Consider the following 19,575-nt stretch of genomic DNA (forward strand, 5'->3'; position numbering starts at 1 on the left):
CTGTTCCTATCCTGCTGCTGCTTTTCACAGTGCAGTAGTATTAATGTGAACTCCTACATAGTCTGGCAAAAGCTGAGACACATGAGGTGGAAATGATCAGTTTGGATTTGCACTGACAGCAACAAGATGTAGATCTGATCCCCACTCTCTAGGAATCCAGGAAGGCAGCGGGGGTAGGAAAGTACACAGGAAAATCTAACACCAAAGGGTAAAGGTCAAACTATGTGTGACAGATAGTTCTGGGGTAGGGAAACACTGAAAGATTTTGTGATTCTTGTTTAAAAGCCCACAATTCTTTCCTGGGTGTCTGGCTGGTGAGTCTTGCCCACATGCTCAGGGTTTAGCTGATCGCCATATTTGGGGTCAGGAAGGAATTTTCCTCCACAGCAGATTGGCAGAGGCCCTGCGGGTTTTTTGCCTTCTTCTGCAGCAGGGGACACGAGTTACTTGCTGGAGGATTCTCTGCACCTTGAAGTCTTTAAACCACAAATTGAGGACTTCAATAGCTCAGACATAGGTTAGTGGTTTGTTATTGAAGTGGGTGGGTGAGATTCTGTGGCCTGCATTGTGCAGGAGGTCAGACTAGAAGATCATAATGGTCCCTTCTGAGCTTGAAGTCTATGAGTCTATGAGAACAGGGAGAACACATCCTATAATTTCAACAACTTCAGACCTTAAAAAACACACGCACTTCTGCAGGAGCGGCGCCAGGGTTTTTGGAGCCATAGGCGCAGGGCCGGCTCGCCGGTCCCGCTGCTCCGGTGGACCTCCCGCAGGCGTTCCTGCGGACAGTCGGCTGGTCCTGCGGCTCCGGTGGACCTGCCACAGGCATGCCCGCAGGAGGTCCATCGGAGCAGTCTGCAACCCTCCCAAATCCTGGCGCCCTAGGCGACTGCCTAGGTTGCCTAAATGGAAGTGCTGGCCCTGCACATCCGGCTTCCTCCAGAGACTGCTCTAATGTACACTCCAAAGCAATGGCTCCCTGGCAGTGGTGGGGTAGTGATCACGCAGAGGTTAAGGTGCTTGCAAGAGCTCTGTTTTATTCTGTGTCTGGTTGGAACTGGCTGTTCTGCTGAGCATAGCAACAAGAGCTTCACAGCACCCCGCTCAGACTTCTCTGTCTGAGAAGCTCAGTCTTAATGACACAGCCCCGAAGACCACAGCACCATTCCACAGCATGCTCCACCTTTCCTTCCTCAGCATGCCCACTTCAGCTGTGGGGAGGGCATGACATACAGTCTCAATATCTCCTTGGTGATCCAGTCCACCACCTCTATGTGCCAAAATCTAGCACACCAGCCACAAAATTCAGCATAGACTCCAAACTTTCAGAAAATCCATCTCAGTGGCTAAGGAACCTCAAGGCTGCATCTCTCATTTACCTGGACTTTACTCAAAAGTGCTGTATTTGTATTGCCCATTTTTTTCTCCTAATCTTTCTGGATTGCCTTATATTTCTTACAAAGCTCACCCAAGCCACTGAAGAAGTTGTTGGAGCAGGCCTTCTTGACCCTATTCCAGTTGCCCTTTTCTTTGGTCCCTGCTTACCTCCTTCTCCTTTATATTTTGCCCTCAACTTCTTTCTATTCACTGTCACACCGTGCTGCCTCCAAAGGGCAAATCTAGCAGCATAGCATGGCACCAGCCAAGAAAAACAGTAGCAGTGACTACAACAAGGGTGGATGATAACAATTATAAGCCAGTTTTATAGGTGGAGAGTTGTATAAATGGACCATGTCACAACTGTACTAAAGAGCTGGATATATTTACATGTGATAAAAGTGAACCCATTACCTCACTTGTCTGTAATGAGGTAAGCATTATCTTGTCACCCTAATACACACTATTCCTTATAATTTTCCTTTCAAAGGTAGTAATTAGTAATAAGACTTTCATCAATGTATAGTCTATTTTCCAGCATTGTCTATACTCAAGAGATCTCTATTACTGCAGAAAACGTATCTATTTTTACCTCTCATTTCAGGACAGGTGTAGCTGTCACTTAAAGAACTTTAATTAAGATGGATCCATTGTGATTTCAGTGTAGTTTTTGCCTGAGCTTGATAAATTTATCACAGACAGCCTTAACAATACATAACGAGTTATATATGCACTTTCTGCAAGTGTATGCAATTCATTTTCTATTTGTGAAAGGTAATAGAAAATGAAATATTGTTGCTTTTTTAATGCAGAGGCAGGTGTAATGAATCGGCTCTGGCAAACAGTAGTCAAAGTATGTTAACCTGCATCTGGAAATCTCGCCTCCCTCCCCACCCTATCACCACCACCCCCAACAAGTTTTAGAGCTGAGGATAGTTCACTTCTTCCTTTTTGTCTTGCTGATATGGCACACAGCAGTGAAGCGGGGGGGGGGACTTGTGCTCAGATAAAAAGAGAAGCAGCATCATTCAAACCTTGAACATAATAGGATAGATGGTAGGCCCGTCTTACTAATTTTGTTTGCCATCAGCTGGAAGGGTCCCTGCACACCTGTGGTCACAGGAGGCCACATGTAGGGAGGTTTTTTGTTGTTGTTGTTGTTGTTTTAAAGATGGGCCCTCCCCCACGGATTCTTCTTCCTCAGTATTCCCAGGAGGGAACCAGATTTTCAACAGAAGTCAGACTATCAAAAGCTAGGTAAAAGCCCTGGCTGTGGATGAGACTACCAATAGCTCCCACTTCCTTCATAATCCCCCCATTACATGAGAAGAGGATGCTTATATCCTGCCTTTCTTCCCAACATACCTTGCTGTGAAGGCCTACAAATTCCAATAGCCCCTTGAACTGTATTTCCAGGGAATCCTTCTGAGTGAGAGAGGAGTCTTGTGCTACCCACATGTCAGGGCTCCAGTCCTGGGCTTTAGACAGAGTCAGAAGCTTGGTCTCTATCTTAAACTACAAACTGCCACCCTGGGATTATTTAATGGGCTGAGGGCTTGTCACTTGTGCCCCTGGGCTCTGTTTTTGCAGTATAACCCCTGGCATAGGGGAGTATGGCCCCAGGGACTTCTCTTCTTAGTCTTAAAGGGCTACTATATCCCCATTAGAGTCCTCAACAAAGCTACCAGCAAAGGGTCTCAACTGCCTACTATGTACCTGGATAGAAACCCCCTTGCATTCCCAGATACCAGCACACAGGACATATGATCTGCTGGGGCAGGGAGGTCAGAGACCTCCCTAGGCCTTTTATGTGGGCAGTGAAGTCCCCTCCCTGGAAACAAATTCCAGCTCACTTTGTTGCCTTCTGGTCTCACCACTGCAATTGAATGGCCCATTATCAACAGCTCATATGGGGTCAGGGAGGAGAAGAGTCAATCCCTTACCCCTTCTTAAGGCAAGCAGTTGTGTTACGATAGATAGCTTCTCAATGAGGGCGTTACAACAGTATTATTATGTATACGGTCATATTTAGAAATTAAGAGAGCTCATTTTCAAGAAGTGCTTGATGAGAGTGGGCTGTAAATGTGGAGGAAGGACTAAAACCTGAATGTTTCACTGTCTAGACTTTTTCCTTTTAAGCTCACGTGATGGCTGCTCTCTTGGTCAGCACAAGGTCTGAAGCAGGGTCCTCCAGAGCTCAAAGCATGAGCTGCTACATCCTGAGCAAAAGAGCAAAGCTCCGTGATCAGCTTTGAGGACAACTTGGAACACACACTCACCAGTAGGTTATACTCACACACAGAATATGGCATCAGAAGTGAGTCAGCTCCTGAAGGTATGTGAAATCAGAAACAAAGAGGAGGGGGAGGAAGACAGGGGACACAATAATCATGGCAGCATGATCTCTGATCCCTATCCCCAAGCAGATGGGCACGAAACAGGATGTGTTTAGCACTTGGATGTTCCTTAGAACACAGTGGGAAAACTACAACATTGTAACAGGAATGAATAAAAAGGAAAGCAAAATAAGAGCAGCCACGCTATTAGTTGTAATTGGCAAGGGCTGCAGTGAGCTCCAGCAGCATCTGGCTAGGTCAGCAGCAAACCAGGAGGACTCATGTAAAATCACAGAAGTGCTCCACAAGCATTTTTAACCCACAAAAAATGCCATGTACAAAAGGTCTGTTTTCAACAAGTATAATCTGAATCTGGAGAAATAATAGATCAGTATATTGCCAAATGGTGCAAAGTGACTGACTCATTAATATCAAATCTTAACAGATGAACTAATTCAGACTAGGCTAGTAACTGGGATGAAAGATGCAGGAACTCGAAGGAGAATGCTCAGGGAGCCCACACTAACTACCAAGTGCTATAGATGGCAAAACCAGAGAAAAAGCTCACATCAACTGCAGAGAATAAGTGGCACAGATACAGAGATAATTCACCAAGTAACACAAAAAAAGCATGAAAATACAAGTAAAAGTACACCACAACTAATGCAAAAGGAAATGCAAAAATTACAAAACAGAGACAACAAACAAAATTCAACCTCTGGGTACTGGGGAAAAAAATGTTATAACACAAAATGTCCCACATAAGGGTCAAAATAGGTAGGGCTGGTAGCTCCCGTTGGCTGGGAACAGCGAACCATGGCCACTGGGAGCTGTGAGTGGCCATACTTGTAGACACTCAGGTAAACAAAGCATCTCGCAGCCCGCCAGGGGCTTACCCTGAACAAGCCATGAACCAAGTTTGGGAACCCCTGGTATGGTGGATCTAAAGGTTCCAAACTTGCTAATGAACCATGCGGGTGTCAATATAATGCAACATAATAAAATGTTTGTGGTTTTGAGTTTCTTTTTTTAAAAACCTAGGAAATTACACATACAAAAGCTACATTAAAAGAACATTATTGAGATTACAAAGCCAAGTACTCAAAAGTTAGGAAATGCCAGAATTAAGGTTGCCTGTGCAATTGCAATTTGGCTCCCTTGTGTGTATACATTATGACATAATCTTTAATTACATGATCATATACTATTTTTTCCACAGGACTCCTGTCTCATTCCGTGGCCAGGATGGATCTGCTCTGGGGATGAATCAGTGTTGTGTAGTAAAGCAGACTGTTGACTGTATGATCCCTGCCTTATTTGTTACAGAAGTAAGAAGGTATGTAGGGAACGAGGCAGGGGCTGGCAGAAAGAAAAGGAATAGTCTCCTGGTTAAGGCAGTTGAATGCTGCCCTGAAGAACTGGTTTCTATCCTCGCGTATGCCACAGAGTTCCCATGTGATGCTAGACAAGTCAGTTAAAGTCACAGTGTTACAGAGGTGGTCACAAATTATGTGTTCCTCATTTTTCTGGGTGCGTGACTTGAGACCCAAGAGTCTGATTTGCAAAACTGCTTGAGCACTCACAACTGTAACTGAAGTCAATGTGCTTTGCACATATAAAGTACTACATACTCTGAAAAATCAGGTCCTAGGCACCTCAGATTGAACATCCAAAATGAGTGGCTACTTTTGACCTTAATTTCTCTGCGCCTCACCTCCCCATCTGCAAAATAGGGATAATAGCACCCCCTCACCTCACTGGGGTGTTGCAAAGATAAATTCATGAATGTTTGTGATGCATTCAGATACTATAGTGATGAGCATCATATAGTAGACACATAAGGAAAACAAAAGCAGAGCAGACAATGCACAGTGGCATCCCGGCAGCAAAGCTGATAAAAAGATTACCAAGACATTTTGAAGGACTGGAATATCTTGTATGCATGTTGCATCTGGAAATAGATAAAACAATCCAGCCAGTACAACACCTGCCTCACAGAGTACCCATTGCATTATGAGAAAAAATAATGGGAGCAATAAAGCAAATGGAAAAAGAAGGCATCATTGCTAATGTCACAGAGCCCACAAGCTATATAAGCAGCATGGTAGCTAATGAGAAGCCAGGCAAGCTGCACAGTTTTGAGGACCCAAGCAATTAAAGAAAGCACTAAAAAGAGAGCTCACTGTCAAGTGCCTGAAGAAATATTACCTGACTTGGCAAAAGCAAAAATATTCTCAGTATTTGATGCCAAAGACAGATATTGGCAAGTGTTCCTGGATAAGGAAAGCAGCTACTTCACCACATTCTGGACACCAGCAGTTAGATACTGATGGTTGAGAATGCTGTTTGGACTCAAACCTGTGGTGGAAATATATCAATACTGCCAGCTAAACATACTAGCAGGACTTGAAGGGAACAGCATCATAGATGATGACATTCTGGTGCACAGACACAGTGACAGCATGGCAGAAACTTTGGCAGATCACAACCACAACCTCATCTGCCTGCTAGAAAGAGCCAAGGAAGTACATCTAAAAATAAATAAAAGAGATGGGACTGGGAGAATCATTCCTACAAAAGAGAGAGCTGGTAGCTTCATGTCAAGGTTCTTATTACCAACAGAACAAAGATATGCTCAAGTTTAAAAGGAATGTCTTGTAGCTGTGTTTGCATATGAAAAATTTAACAAATATGTTCAAGGATGGGAAGCCATTCAAGTAGAAAGTGACCATTAACTGTTGCACAACATTTTTAAAAGCCACTGTTTGCTAATGGCCCCAAACTGCCTTCAGCCCATGCTACTGAAACTGCATTTGTAGCTTAGACATACACTAAAAGAAAGAGACTGAGATATACATAACTGACTTCTTATCCAGAGCAGACTTGTAGCATGAAAATATGGCAATTGAACAAGAATCAAACCCTCAACCTGATAGAAATAGGGAAAACACAGAAAGACAGAGAAAGCATCAACCAAGCCAGTTATGTGCCAGTTTTAAGAATCTGAGAACAAACTAGACAAGACAGAAATTTACAAGTGTTCACATCCGTTTTTCTGTCAGGATGGCCATCCACCAGGGGAGAAGCCACACCCGCTTCTTAAGAATACTTGCACTATTAACATAACGTAAGAACTTAAGAATGGCCATACTGGTGAGACCAAAGGCCCATCTAGACCAGTATCCTGTCTGCCGACAGTGGCCAATGCCAGGTGCCCGAGAGGGAGTGAACCTAACAGGTAATGAACAAGTGATCTCTCTCCTGCCATCTATCACCACCCTCTGACAAACGGAGACAAACCAAGTGTCCCGGACACCATCATATATAAAAGCAGTCAAATCATAACACCCCAGATCATTAACAGAAATTCTCTCAAAAATACATCAGAGCCATTCTGAATAGAAGCCTGTATCTGGAAAGCCAAAGACTCTATATACTGACCAAATTTGACCAAGATATCTGAAACCAGGTAAGCAATTGAGATATCTGGGTGTAGACCAAGCAGCCAAAAGAGACAATGAAAATACACAGTATTCCCAATAGACCTTGGAGTAAAGTAGGGATGGATCTTTCCATTCAAACCACACAAACTGCATTATTATTATAGTCTACTTTTCAGAATTCTAGGAACTAGACAAATTGTTAGACCCTACACAGCAATCATCATAGAAAAAGCAAGGAAGTATTGCAGCAGGCGTGGTGTCCCAAACCGTGTAACTTGAAACAACAGATCCTGCTTCAGTAGCAGTGAGTTTGTGCAATTTACTCAGGAATAGAATTTCAGTCATATCATATCATCACCATACCACAGCCAGTGACATGGCAACATCAAAATGGCATTTAAAATGGCCAGAACTATTAAATAAAGCTGAAAAAACAAAGACAAGAAAACATTTCTTGCTACTATCACTGGTTGAGTGTCTAGGAGTACAGTAGGACACCATGGCTATATGCCACTCTCATAATCAGTAGGTGTGATGCCCTCAGTTAAAGAGTAAGTTAAGTCTTCAGCCAGCATTTCACAATGTTTTCCCCTTACATCCATCATCCCTTGGGTTGAGTTTTGGCCATTTGCTCTTCATTCACATGTTTTTCTTACTCAGGCAAATGTGGTGATGACTCTGTCCTCCTTTGTCTAAAGATGTAGACTGGTTCTTGCCAATGTTTTCCTGGCACTGAAGTCCATAATGTCTCGGGACTTGCCCTAGAGGTTTGACATATATATTGAAAATTACTCATTTCCAGAACTAAATTTGACACTTTCAGGCAGGAACCACAACAGGACCCATCCTTTTAACAGCTTGCAAAAGTAACCCTAGATGGAAAGTCAACAGAAAAAAAGCCCAGATTTCTTCCAACATAAAAATTTAGTGAAACTATCAAGACAAAATTAATGCACATGATGGGATTCTATACAAAGGACATTAGGTCATAATAGCACAGTGTGATGTTGAAAATAATGGCTAAGTATAACCCACAGTGCTCATCTGAATATAGAATAGTGTTAGAACAAAGCCAGACATGTCTTATACTGATCAGATATGATGTTCTCATTAAAAAATAAAGTATCCAAGTGTGAAATCTGCAGTAAACACAGAAGTTAAAAGGAAAAGAGCCACAGAAACCACGAGATTCATGCTTGCTCTTGATCTAAGATTGGTGCAGAACTATTAGAATTTAAAAGGAAAGATTAACTCTTATTATTGGACTGTTATTATTGGACTCTTTTTTTTTTCAAATTGAGCTGTTGCACCACACATCAAGTAAAATTAAATTCAATCAATATCTATCATCTCAAGTCAAAAAGAATACATGCTTTGTTTAATTTGAAGAAATTATCAGAAACTTTCTGATAAGGGCAGTCATTTTGTAAGCAGGTGACATAAGGGCTGATTCCGTACACATACACAATTTCTCTGCTGCTCACACAATGAATCATAAGGTAGTCTCCCAGCAGTTCTTAAGCGCTGAGGAGAGAGGGAAATTGTAACCTGTTCTGCACGTCAGTATCAGACCCTGAACTTTTGGCAGAAAGCCCCAAACACCTTCCTGAGACCACTTCCTCTTTTGTGGTAAAACAAAATTTCTGCTTCTCTCTTCCTTCCTCCTTCTTTGGGACAGAGCAAGAGTAAAGTGGGTTGGAAACAGCCACAGTCTTTAAAATGCTTCCTCTTCTACACAGGAGAAAGGAGAGCCTTTAAACTAGCAACAACAACTCAGTCTCAAAACAAACAGAGATCCTGTCTTTACTGGGATTTTTTTTGCACTGTTGTAGCTATGCTGATATAGCTTTAACAGTGCAAATGCCCACAAAAGATGTGATTTGCCCTAGTGTGGCTTATCCCAGTAAGCTCCCAGAGTTAGTTACAACAGGGTAAGCTGCATTTTACCCCAGTATAGTGTGTCTCCATTAATTACACCAGTGTACTTTTCCCTGGTCTAGACAAGTTTGCAGCCTTTAAACTAAACAGACTTATACTGAAGTTAGTTGCATCATCTTTCCGAGAAGCCAAACATCTCCAGTCCAACCACTTGGATGCTTAGCTACTCCCAGCTCCTTCCTTCCTGAACATAATCTTCAGAAAATGATTACCCTCCTTTCATGCATACTGTGATCTTCAGTGAAACAATTAATCTTGACATTTATATTCTGGATAGGCTTCAGAGTTAGCAGCCCATTTGTTTCTCAGAGCTTCAAACTTCTTTGCTGCCATCGCTGTGTCAATTTACAATGAGTTCACATTTTTAATAGTAACTTCATGATCATAAGGGCTTGCAGTAAATGGATTTTGCCAGCAGAGAAGCCAACAACCCTCAATGTTTAAAAAAAGAAATGCTTAGATTCTGGATCACAAAATGGCAGCCACCAGGGCAGCTCTGCTTGTGTATTAAAGCCCTGTATGAAAAATCCTTATTATACTTTGTGACAGGAATCATCTTTCTGTTCTTTGTGCATATCCACTAACCCTCTTTTTGAATTGATAATCAGTTTTGTTTCCCTTTCCCCCACTTTCCAAGCTCGACATCTTACATTAAGTGGATAGACTAATGACTCAGCAAATTTCATTAAAAAAAATAAGTCATTTTTGAATTATCAGGGTGTAAAAAGGTATGGAAATAATCAAACATCTGTTTTATTATTTGTACAGCACCATAAGTGGACAAAGAACACAGAAGTGATAGCTCATGAGCTTTGCTTATGCTGCATGTACTTCTGAGTTCCTTTTTTGAGAATAGGCAGGGGGCTTTGCATGCCTTGAAAATAGCTGCTTTCAAGCTGAGATACTATAAGCCTGGTTTCAGCTCCTCATGTTTTTGGTTTTTATTTACATCTCAAGTCATAAACTCCTACAAATAAGAGGATTATAATGAAAAGATTGACAGATTCTTAGCTCTAGTAGAACAAAACCTGTCAGTAAAATTCTTAGTCAGGTTATAAGAGCATTAGGGAGAAGTAGGGGAAATATTTCATTAATTTTTATTTCCACAATTTGTGTGACATTCATCTTCAGGAAGTATGATAAGTTACACAAACACAAACAGTTGTCCACCTAAAATTAGTCATTTTGAAACTCATACGCTGCTATGTTACCGCCACAAATACAGAAGAATAACATTGGCAGAGAGTCAGTGGGTAATATAAGATGTGCTGAGTGCAAACAAGGAAGGCAAGTAATCAAAGTGTTTACGTGACTTGAGTGAAGGGGCAAAAAAGGCAATTTCATTTCAAATACATCTAGAATTTTCTTATTGGGCCATGAAACTCACAGGTATTAATCATGAAAATAAATGTTCCTTGCCCTTAGGTACAACACAGTTCTTACACAAGAGAAATGACCAATACAACTCTTTCTCTCATCAAATTACTGAAGATTAAATGCATTTTAAAACAATATCCTAGGCGTATTATACATTTAGTTACTTAAGAAGAGACTTTTGTAAGGATTCCCATTTATTATTTTGAAAAGCAATGCTAGTTACTGCCAATAATTAAGCACAGTCCTGTTCATGTCGCACTTATTTTATAGGCTTTGGAGCTGAGGAGTCTATGGCTAGTAGCCAGTCACCCTATTGTTAACTTGAATTTATCTTTGAAAAAGTTTGGATAGCTACAAAATGAATCAGCGGTAGTGCCAGACGGTGTCTTTCAGAAAGATTTGGTGTTTTTTTATCCTAGTCTATGGAGGGGTGGGGAGGAAATAAGAAAGAAACACAAGGATTTTATATCTGTTATTTTGATTTGGTAACAAAGGCCCCAATCCTGCAAGCATTTAAATACCTGCTCACTGTCATGTACACGAGTAACACACTGAAACCATAAAGAAGTGGAAAGTCATTTTTGACCCACCAGTTAATGAGGTTTGACTTCAGTTGGAGTACTCACGTGTGTAAAGCTAAGCAGCTGTGTATTTGCTGGATTGGGACAACATGTAGTTCATGTACTGATTTATGTGCTGGCACCAACCTCCACCACTGAAGTCAGTGTGACTCCACGCAGTCATAGCTTCCCCCCACATCCTACATGGTGCCTTAGCTTGTCAAAATCATGAGAGCCAATCTCCTGAATTCTTTGCTGCTGACCCAGTTCCAGAATTGCCAACCCCCAAGCCTTCAGCAATCATGAGTCATCCTTGCAAAAATCATGAGATTTTTTAAAAATCCTGATTTTTTAAAAAATAAATTTTAAATTTTTATTTAGTTCCTCATTTTTGAGCTGTGGGGCAAAAATCTGACCCTGGTGAAGTCAATGGCAGAACTCTCATTGTCTTCAATGGGGTCAGGATTTTACACTTAGGGTATATTCGTGGCATGATTTCAAGATTTTCTCCTCAATATGAGGGCAAGAAATGTACTGTTTTTTAATGTACTGTTTTTTGAGGTTATCACATAATCCCATGACACCAGGAGCTGGACACTAAATACAGCAAGATTTGTAATGAAATCATAAAAGTTGGTAACAATGCCAGTCTAAAACTCATTTGATTGTAGTCTAATTAGGCTGAAGTATCATGCATACAAGATATCCAGAACAGTAGGTAATTTGCCTTTTTAATATGTTTTCAAATATTTCCTAAATACATTAGATCAAGTTCTACTTTCAGGTACACCATTGTAAATAAGGAGTAACTCTAAAGAAGCAAAGGTATTCAGATATGCATTGGTGCAACTCAGAGGAGCATTTGGCCGGTAGAGCATAAATACAACAAGGAGGATGTTTTAACAAAGCTAATAAATCCATGTCTGAAAGTTTCAATCCAAGGGTCTCTCTAAAATCACAGCTTTTATATGAACAGGTTAGTAAATATGGGAAAGTTTATAATTATGTCTTACTCGTGGTCAAGTCAATTGCAACAGTTCACCTGCTCTGTAACAATGTCTTTAATTTTAACTCAAGCAAATAAAACTAGTTCCTTGCCATGTTGTGTTCTAATCCCACCAAATCCCATAAATAAACCAGGTTAAATCAGATCAGTACTTTGATGGGAGGCCTCCAAGGAACACTTAGGGCTTGATCCAAAGCCCACAGAAGTGAATGGGAGCGTCTCCTTTGACTATGAAGGATTTTGGCTCAGGTCCCTAGATGAGTACTTCAGGTACTTGTAGTAGTGATTACTAAGTAAGTGGCATGCTTCTATAGAAAAAAATGCCTCAACATGGTGTATACAGAAATGATGATGATGATGCCATCAGCTTTCTAGCAAGATGTTAAATTGAGGTCCGGGACTGCTTGCATGATAACGATAAATAATAAATAATAATTATTAATAAATATCTAGATTATATAAATTGAAGTTTACATGCACTTTTCAAAAGATTAGCCATACTAATCCTAGCTAAATTCCAAGTGGGGTATTTACATTTCACCCTCTCCAAATTCTCCCTGTCATCATGCCTGTATCTCTTCCTAGCCAAATTGCAGCGTAGCATTGCTGTGCACCATTAAACAGTTGCTTTCTTTCAACTAGGTATTAGGTGATGGGCTCATTCTATCCAGTTTGTAATGTACTTTGGGATGGAAAAGCACTATAGAAATGAAGACTCATTATCACTAAAGAACCTAGTAGTGGTATTGGTCTGTATGGTCCTTTTGTTAGTGTTTTCAGCCATCTTGCACTGGCTGTATTAAGGAAATGGTCAAGAAAAATGAATAGGGAAACAAAAGAAACACTATAGCCAAAATCTCCCATAATGTAAGATTGTTCAGCTATGGATGCACGAAACTTTATGCTGAACGGTAAGAGCAAACTGTATGATGGACTATAATTAATTCTAAAGCTAATTCATATGCTTGTGCAGTACTAAAATCGAAAGTTGCTATTCCTAAAGGATTTCTATTTTTGTTAACACTTTAACTAAGGACAAAAAAAATTAAAAGACATTAAAACTATTATCTGTTGCTAAATTACACAGTATAGGGAATGTAAATGTGATCACAGCACACTTAAATTCTTGTAACAATAAACTATTCTGTTTTCCTTCCCCCTGACATTTACAAAATTCATTTGGAAAAGCAAGATATACCTTACAGAGATTAGTGATAAATCATGTATTTTTAATGAATATCAATAGGAGAAACCCCATGACATAGCCCACCATCTAATTTGATTAAACTGTGCTTAAGGCAACACTACTTCTCTAGCTAGGGAATAGCTCTATAATGACTTTGTGAGCATTATTGCAGGCTGTTTTAATGATTTAATGAACTGCCTCTATATTTAGTTCAATAGCCTTAAAATGATTAGTGTTTAAGAAAAATTAGCTCACTTTGATTTGATTCTAGTTGATGGTAAGTTTAAATAACCTAACCCTTCAAAACACAGTGGAAATTTTTTTCCTCTAGAATCATAGCCAGCTAACTGCTAGAAAACATTATGGCAATCATTAATAACGGTTCATTTATGTTTAGCTACAGTACATGGGATGACATATTCATCCCACAAGATGGGCTGCAGTGATATATATTATATTGTATTTTATAATTTTCCTACATATTTTTCATGTGAAAAATGAAGAAGAGAACAACCACTGTCTGCTTATTTGATGCAAAAAATATTATTCATCCTTAGGCCACACACACTCAGAATTTTAACTTGGGAGTCCCAAGCACATTTCCTCTTTCCAGTGATACCTGTGCAGAAACTTCCCAGCGAGGAAAAGGAGGGTCTCCAAAGACCTTATGTGGTTGATTTGGCAGGGAGGCCTCTAGGTGTATAATGAGTTGCTTGTCAGGCACTGTGGTATAAGAATATGCTTTGTTGACTGGCATCTCCAGCATATAAAAAGACATCATCCCATGGAGGTGGGGAAAAAATTGAAAAAATGTCAAAGTAAGCAAAATAGCCTTGTCATAGAAATACATTTTATTTCAGTATGATTACTCGTAGTACAATTACTCCTGTTACTATTACTGCTGCAAGGCAATGTGGCCAATTGGCTAAAGCACTAGCCTGAGAGCTAGGTTCAATTCCCAGCTCTGCCAGTGACCTTGGTCAAGTCATGTCACTGTTCCAGTCCTCAGTTTCCCCATCTGACCTCCTTTGTAAAGACCTTTTGGGTCTATGGATGAAAAGTACTATATTATATTATTACCACAAAAACACCACAGGAGCGAGAAGATCTAACATACACCTAGTATATTTTCTAAGATGTTGAGTCTTTATCTTAAATTTAACCACAAAAATATCTTTAAAAACTATGTTAATTTGTCTAACTCATGCCACAAGGTACACTCTTCAGGAAGCCATTCCCACTTGAAGCCTAAGGGATCCAACAGAGTCTGTGAGATTTAACTTCCACTGAAAAACAAACCACTACCATAGGAAACGGGGCATCTGAGTGCACACGAGCACCTTTTCTCAATGGTCTTTTGTAACTTAGTCATGTGACACTGTTGCAATACTGTAACAATTCAGTGTGGTAGTGAGCTATATGACTTTCTAGGAGACTGCTAGCTCTTTTATAGGTCCCTTCATTTACTCCCCTATCTTTTTGCCTTAGCCCTCAAATGGCCAAATCCGTAGCTATCATCTAGACTTTTTCTTCATCTGTTGCTCTAGTATGAGAGATGTACTAAGCTGTTTTATATACTCTGTATTATGGAGCAAATTCTTGCCCCACTGAAGTAAAGGCAGAAATCCCATTGACTTCACTAGAACAGGAGTCTGCCCTAAGTGCAGGCTTGCTAGGGTCTTCCTGGTGCTGTCATTCTTTTACTTTATTTATCAGAAAATGTTGTTCACATTCTCATCTTCTTGCACAGGGATAAATGCTAATGGGAAACACACACAGAAATTGAGATAATTTACCTCTAAATCGTTAACAGCTTTCAAGCTGGAATACACAATGGGTATGTTTGGGCTGAAAGATCTCTCTCACCAGTGAGCCATAGGTATCTAGTACTTAATAAAATTCCACTCATATAGGCATGCTGTTGAAAACTGCTACTGTCATTTAGTTTCCCAAACAAATGGGCATACAAACCATTTATGTTTTGTTGTGGTCTTAGAAATAGACCAGATTCTGCTGCTGTTACATTGCACAAGTGGCAATGCTGCACATGCAGGTCTGCAGCTTTATGACACAGCTTTAGATATTCTCACAGCCATGCTCCGGAAACAGGTCCTGGATGGATGGTAACACACGCCCTCTTCAGAGGTCACCGTGAGTGGGATGATACACCCTTTCCCCCCATCTCTTTCACATACAGTATGATATGTGTGCCTCAGGCTCAGAGACACACATAGATGACACTCCTGCCTCTAGGCCTTACAGACTCCAGACGTTGATGGGTTTGCAGTAAACACACAAACAGTAATAATAAGAAAAGGAGCTTTATTATGACTGGCAGTAAAGAAAAGGTGTAAATAATCTAGGTGCAAAGGGCCAAATTCACCACTGGCACAAATTCCTGCTACTCTGTTGATGTCAGTGCAGTTGTATCAGCTGTCACAAACTGTGAATTTAAACTAAAATCCTAGGGGCCCAGTCTGACTCCCATTGAAGACAATAGAAATTTTCCATTGACTTTAATGGGAGCAACATCAGGCCCTTAGGTGCAGTAGCTTTTAAATAAATGCCTCTGGCCAGGCAGTATCCCAATATGATATCCCTGCATCAATTTACCATTGTTCCTCGGTTCTGGTAGCCAAGATGCTGACCCTTTTCCCTCAGCTGTTGCCTCCTGACTTCTCCATAGGTTTTGACTGTTCAACCTAACATACCCTACTTGCAGCAGCTGGGCTGCCTTCCCTCAGCCTAGCTCTACATAAAACCATCTCATGGTGGGCCTATTCCACCCCACCACAGAACTGTTCATCTCATTTCACAGAGTTCCTTTCCTCTTTCTGAGTATTGCATCAGCTTGTGGTCACTTCCCCAGTCTTAAACCGGCTGCTCCATCTGCCCCCAGGCTTAACCAGCTACTACCTATCAGGCCCTGTAGCCTGGTCTCATCTCTGCAACTGAGCTTCCAGGCCACTGCTTCCAGTCACCTGCTCATACAGTGCCTTCTCTCTGTCTTCTCCAATTCACTTTTCCTGTTCACTAGAGACATCACATTGCCTCCTATTGGCCAGCTAGTCACTTGAGGAGTGAAGTTCTGGAACAGCCTTCCAAGGGTAGTAGTGGGGGCAAAAGACATATCTGGCTTTAAGACTAGGCTTGATAAGTTCATGGAAGGGATGGTATGATGGAATAGCCTAATTTTGGCAATTGATCTTTGATTATCAGCAGGTAAGTATGCCCAGTGGTCTGTGATGGGATGTTATATGGGATGGGATCTGAGTTACTGCAGAGAATTCTTTCCTAGGTGCTGGCTGGTGAGTCTTGCCCACATGCTCAGGGTTTAACTGATCACCATATTTGGGGTCGGGAAGGAATTTTCCTCCGGGGCAGATTGGCAGAGACCCTGGAGGCCTTTTGCCTTCCTCTGCAGCGTGAGGCCTGGGTCACTTGCTGGAGGATTCTCTGCTGCTTGAGGTCTTCAAATCACAATTTGAAGACTTCAATAACTCAGACATAGGTTAGGGGTTTGTTCTAGAAGTGGATGGGTAGGATTCTGTGGCAGGAGGTCAGACTAGATGATCATAATGGTCCCTTCTGACCTTAAAGTCTATGAGTCTGAGTCCCTCCTCCTCCTCATCTGACTTGGAAGGACTCATCATCACCTTCTCTGCTGACAGATTTGATCAATGTCAGGTCTCATTTTTCACTCTGCAAGAATGACATATGCCTTAGAGCACATGTTGGAAACTGGAATGTCCATTCTGCAGGATCGTCCAACCTTTCACAAGTTGTTTTTCTCCAAATCGGAATGAAAAGCCAAAATTTCCTGAAAAATGAAGATTCTGAAAAATTTAATTTGAAACTACTGAAATGTTTCCTTTCAATAATGTCAGATTGTTTTGTTTCAATAATGTCAAATGCTTTGTTTTTAGAATGTTGAAACAATATAAAATATTACATATATTATGTTAAATATAAACATGCAATATGTTACCATTAACATTTTACTATAATATTAAAGTCCAAATGAACTTAATCAAAATATTAAAGTTTAAATTAAATATTTTTACCTTATCAAAATGAAACAAGAAAGTCAAAAGGATTTATTTTGACTTTCTCCCATCAAAAATGTCTTTGAAATCGGCACATACCTATGACAATTTTTATTTTGACTAACTGCATTTTCTGACAGAAAAACATTCCATCAAAAAAATTCATCTCTAATGTGTCTGACATGTATAATTGACAAAGTTTCTAGGTAAAGCTTTGATCACAGACAATTGCAATCTCTTCACAAGTCCTTGCCCTCTAGACCATCCTAAAGGGGTGTGGGCATCCAATAATAAACCCAAAGTTTTATTAACCCTACCTGATTTTTATCTCTAGTCATTCCTGAGAGTTTCCTGTGAGTTTAAGATCATTCGATTCAATGGACAGTAGCACCCTGGAAAGTCAAGCCTTCAACAGATAAGAATTGAGACAAAATACAACATGGTTTTACAAAAGGTAGATCGTGCCAAACCAACCTGATCTCCTTCTCTGAAAAGGTAACAGATTGTTTAGACAAAGGAAATGCAATGGATCTAATTTACCTTGATTTCAGTAAGGCATTTGACACGGTTCCACATGGGGAATTATTAGCTAAATTGGAAAAGATGGGGATCAATATGAAAATTGAAAGGTGGATAAGGAACTAGATAAAGGGGAGACTACAATGGGTCATATTGAAAGGTGAACTGTCAGGCTGGCAGAAGATTACTAGTGGAGTTCCTCAGGGATCGGTTTGGGGACCAATCTTGTTTAATCTTTTTATTACTGACCTTGGCACAGAAGGTGGGAATGTGCTAATAAAGTTTGCAGATGACACGAAGCTGGGAGGTATTGCTAACACAGAGAAGGACCGGGATATCCTACAGGAAGATCTGGATGACCTTGTAAACTGGAGTAATAGTAATAGGATGAAATTTAATAGTGAAAAGCACAAGCTCATGCATTTAGAGATTAATAACAAGAATTTTTGTTATAAATTGGGGACACATCAGTTGGAAGTAACGGAGGAGGAGAAGTACCTCAGAGTATTGGTTGATCATAGGATGACTATGAGCCGCCAATGTGATATGGCCGTTAAAAAAGCTAATGCGGTCTTGGGATGCATCAGGAGAGGTATTCCCAGTAAAGATAAGGAGGTGTTAATACCGTTATACAAGGCACTGGTGAGACCTAATCTGGAATACTGTGTGCAGTTCTGGTCTCTCATGTTTAAGAAGGACGAATTCAAACTGGAACAGGTACAGAGAAAGGCTACTAGGATGATCCAAGGAATGGAAAACCTGTCTTATGAAAGGAGACTCAAAGAGCTTGGCTTGTTTAGCCTAACCAAAAGAACGCTGAGGGGAGATATGATTGCTCTCTATAAATATATCAGAGGGATAAATATCAGGGAGGGAGAGGAATTATTTAAGCTCAGTACCAATGTGGACATAAGAACAAATGGATATAAACTGGACATTAGGAAGTTTAGACTTGAAATTAGACAAAGTTTCTAACCATTAGAGGAGTGAAGTTCTGGAACAGCCTTCCCAGGGGAGCAGTGGGGGAAAAAGACATATCTGGCTTCAAGACTAAGCTTGAAAAGTTTATGGAGGGGATGGTATGATGGACTAGCCTAATTTTGGCAATTATTTGATCTTTGCTTATCAGTGGTAAATATGCCCAATGGCCTGTGATGGGATGTTAGATGGGATGGGATCTGAGTTACTACAGAGAATTCTTTCCTGGGTGCTGGCTGGTGAGTCTTGCCTACATGCCCAGGGTTTAACTGATTGCCATATTTGGGATCGGGAAGGAATTTTCCTCCAGGGCAGATTGGCAGAGGCCCTGGAGGTTTTTTGCCTTCCTCTGCAGTGTGGGGCCTGGGTCACTTGCTGGAGGATTCTCTGCACCTTGAGGTCTTTAAACCACAATTTGAGGACTTCAATAACTCAGACATAGGTTAGGGGTTTGTTACAGGAGTAGGTGAGTGAGATTCTGTGGCCTGCATTATGCAGGTCAGACTAGATGATCATAATGGTCCCTTCTGAACTTAAAGTCTATGAGTCTATAATTCACATATAGAAAATCATGGAGAGGCTGAGTACCTCAAGCTATTTGGTAACTAGGGCAGTTCATGAAGCAACAACTCCAGTTCTTTATCTCAGCAGCATGCTAATAAAATACACATATAGACTTTGATCCTGCCAAGCGCAGATGTGAAGAATTGCAAGTTTAAGTACATGGTAAAAAGGGATGTGCAGGAAAGGTTGCAGAGGGGAGCCAGATCCTGTGTTAATAAGAGCACTGCTTCATGGCCACCAGA

At 40.7% G+C, this 19,575-nt stretch overlaps 1 long non-coding RNA gene across 1 annotated transcript; it reads left to right on the plus strand.

Moving 5' to 3' along the window:
- Positions 1 to 3,525: 3,525 nt before the first annotated feature.
- Positions 3,526 to 5,018, plus strand: LOC115649163. The gene is made up of 2 exons (XR_003999777.1): positions 3,526 to 3,715; positions 4,936 to 5,018. It is a non-coding gene; the product is annotated as an uncharacterized LOC115649163 (long non-coding RNA).
- The last annotated feature ends 14,557 nt before the right edge of the window (positions 5,019 to 19,575 follow it).

The sequence above is a fragment of the Gopherus evgoodei genome, chromosome 3, assembly GCF_007399415.2.
Source record: "Gopherus evgoodei ecotype Sinaloan lineage chromosome 3, rGopEvg1_v1.p, whole genome shotgun sequence".
NCBI classification, from domain to species: Eukaryota; Metazoa; Chordata; order Testudines; family Testudinidae; genus Gopherus; species Gopherus evgoodei.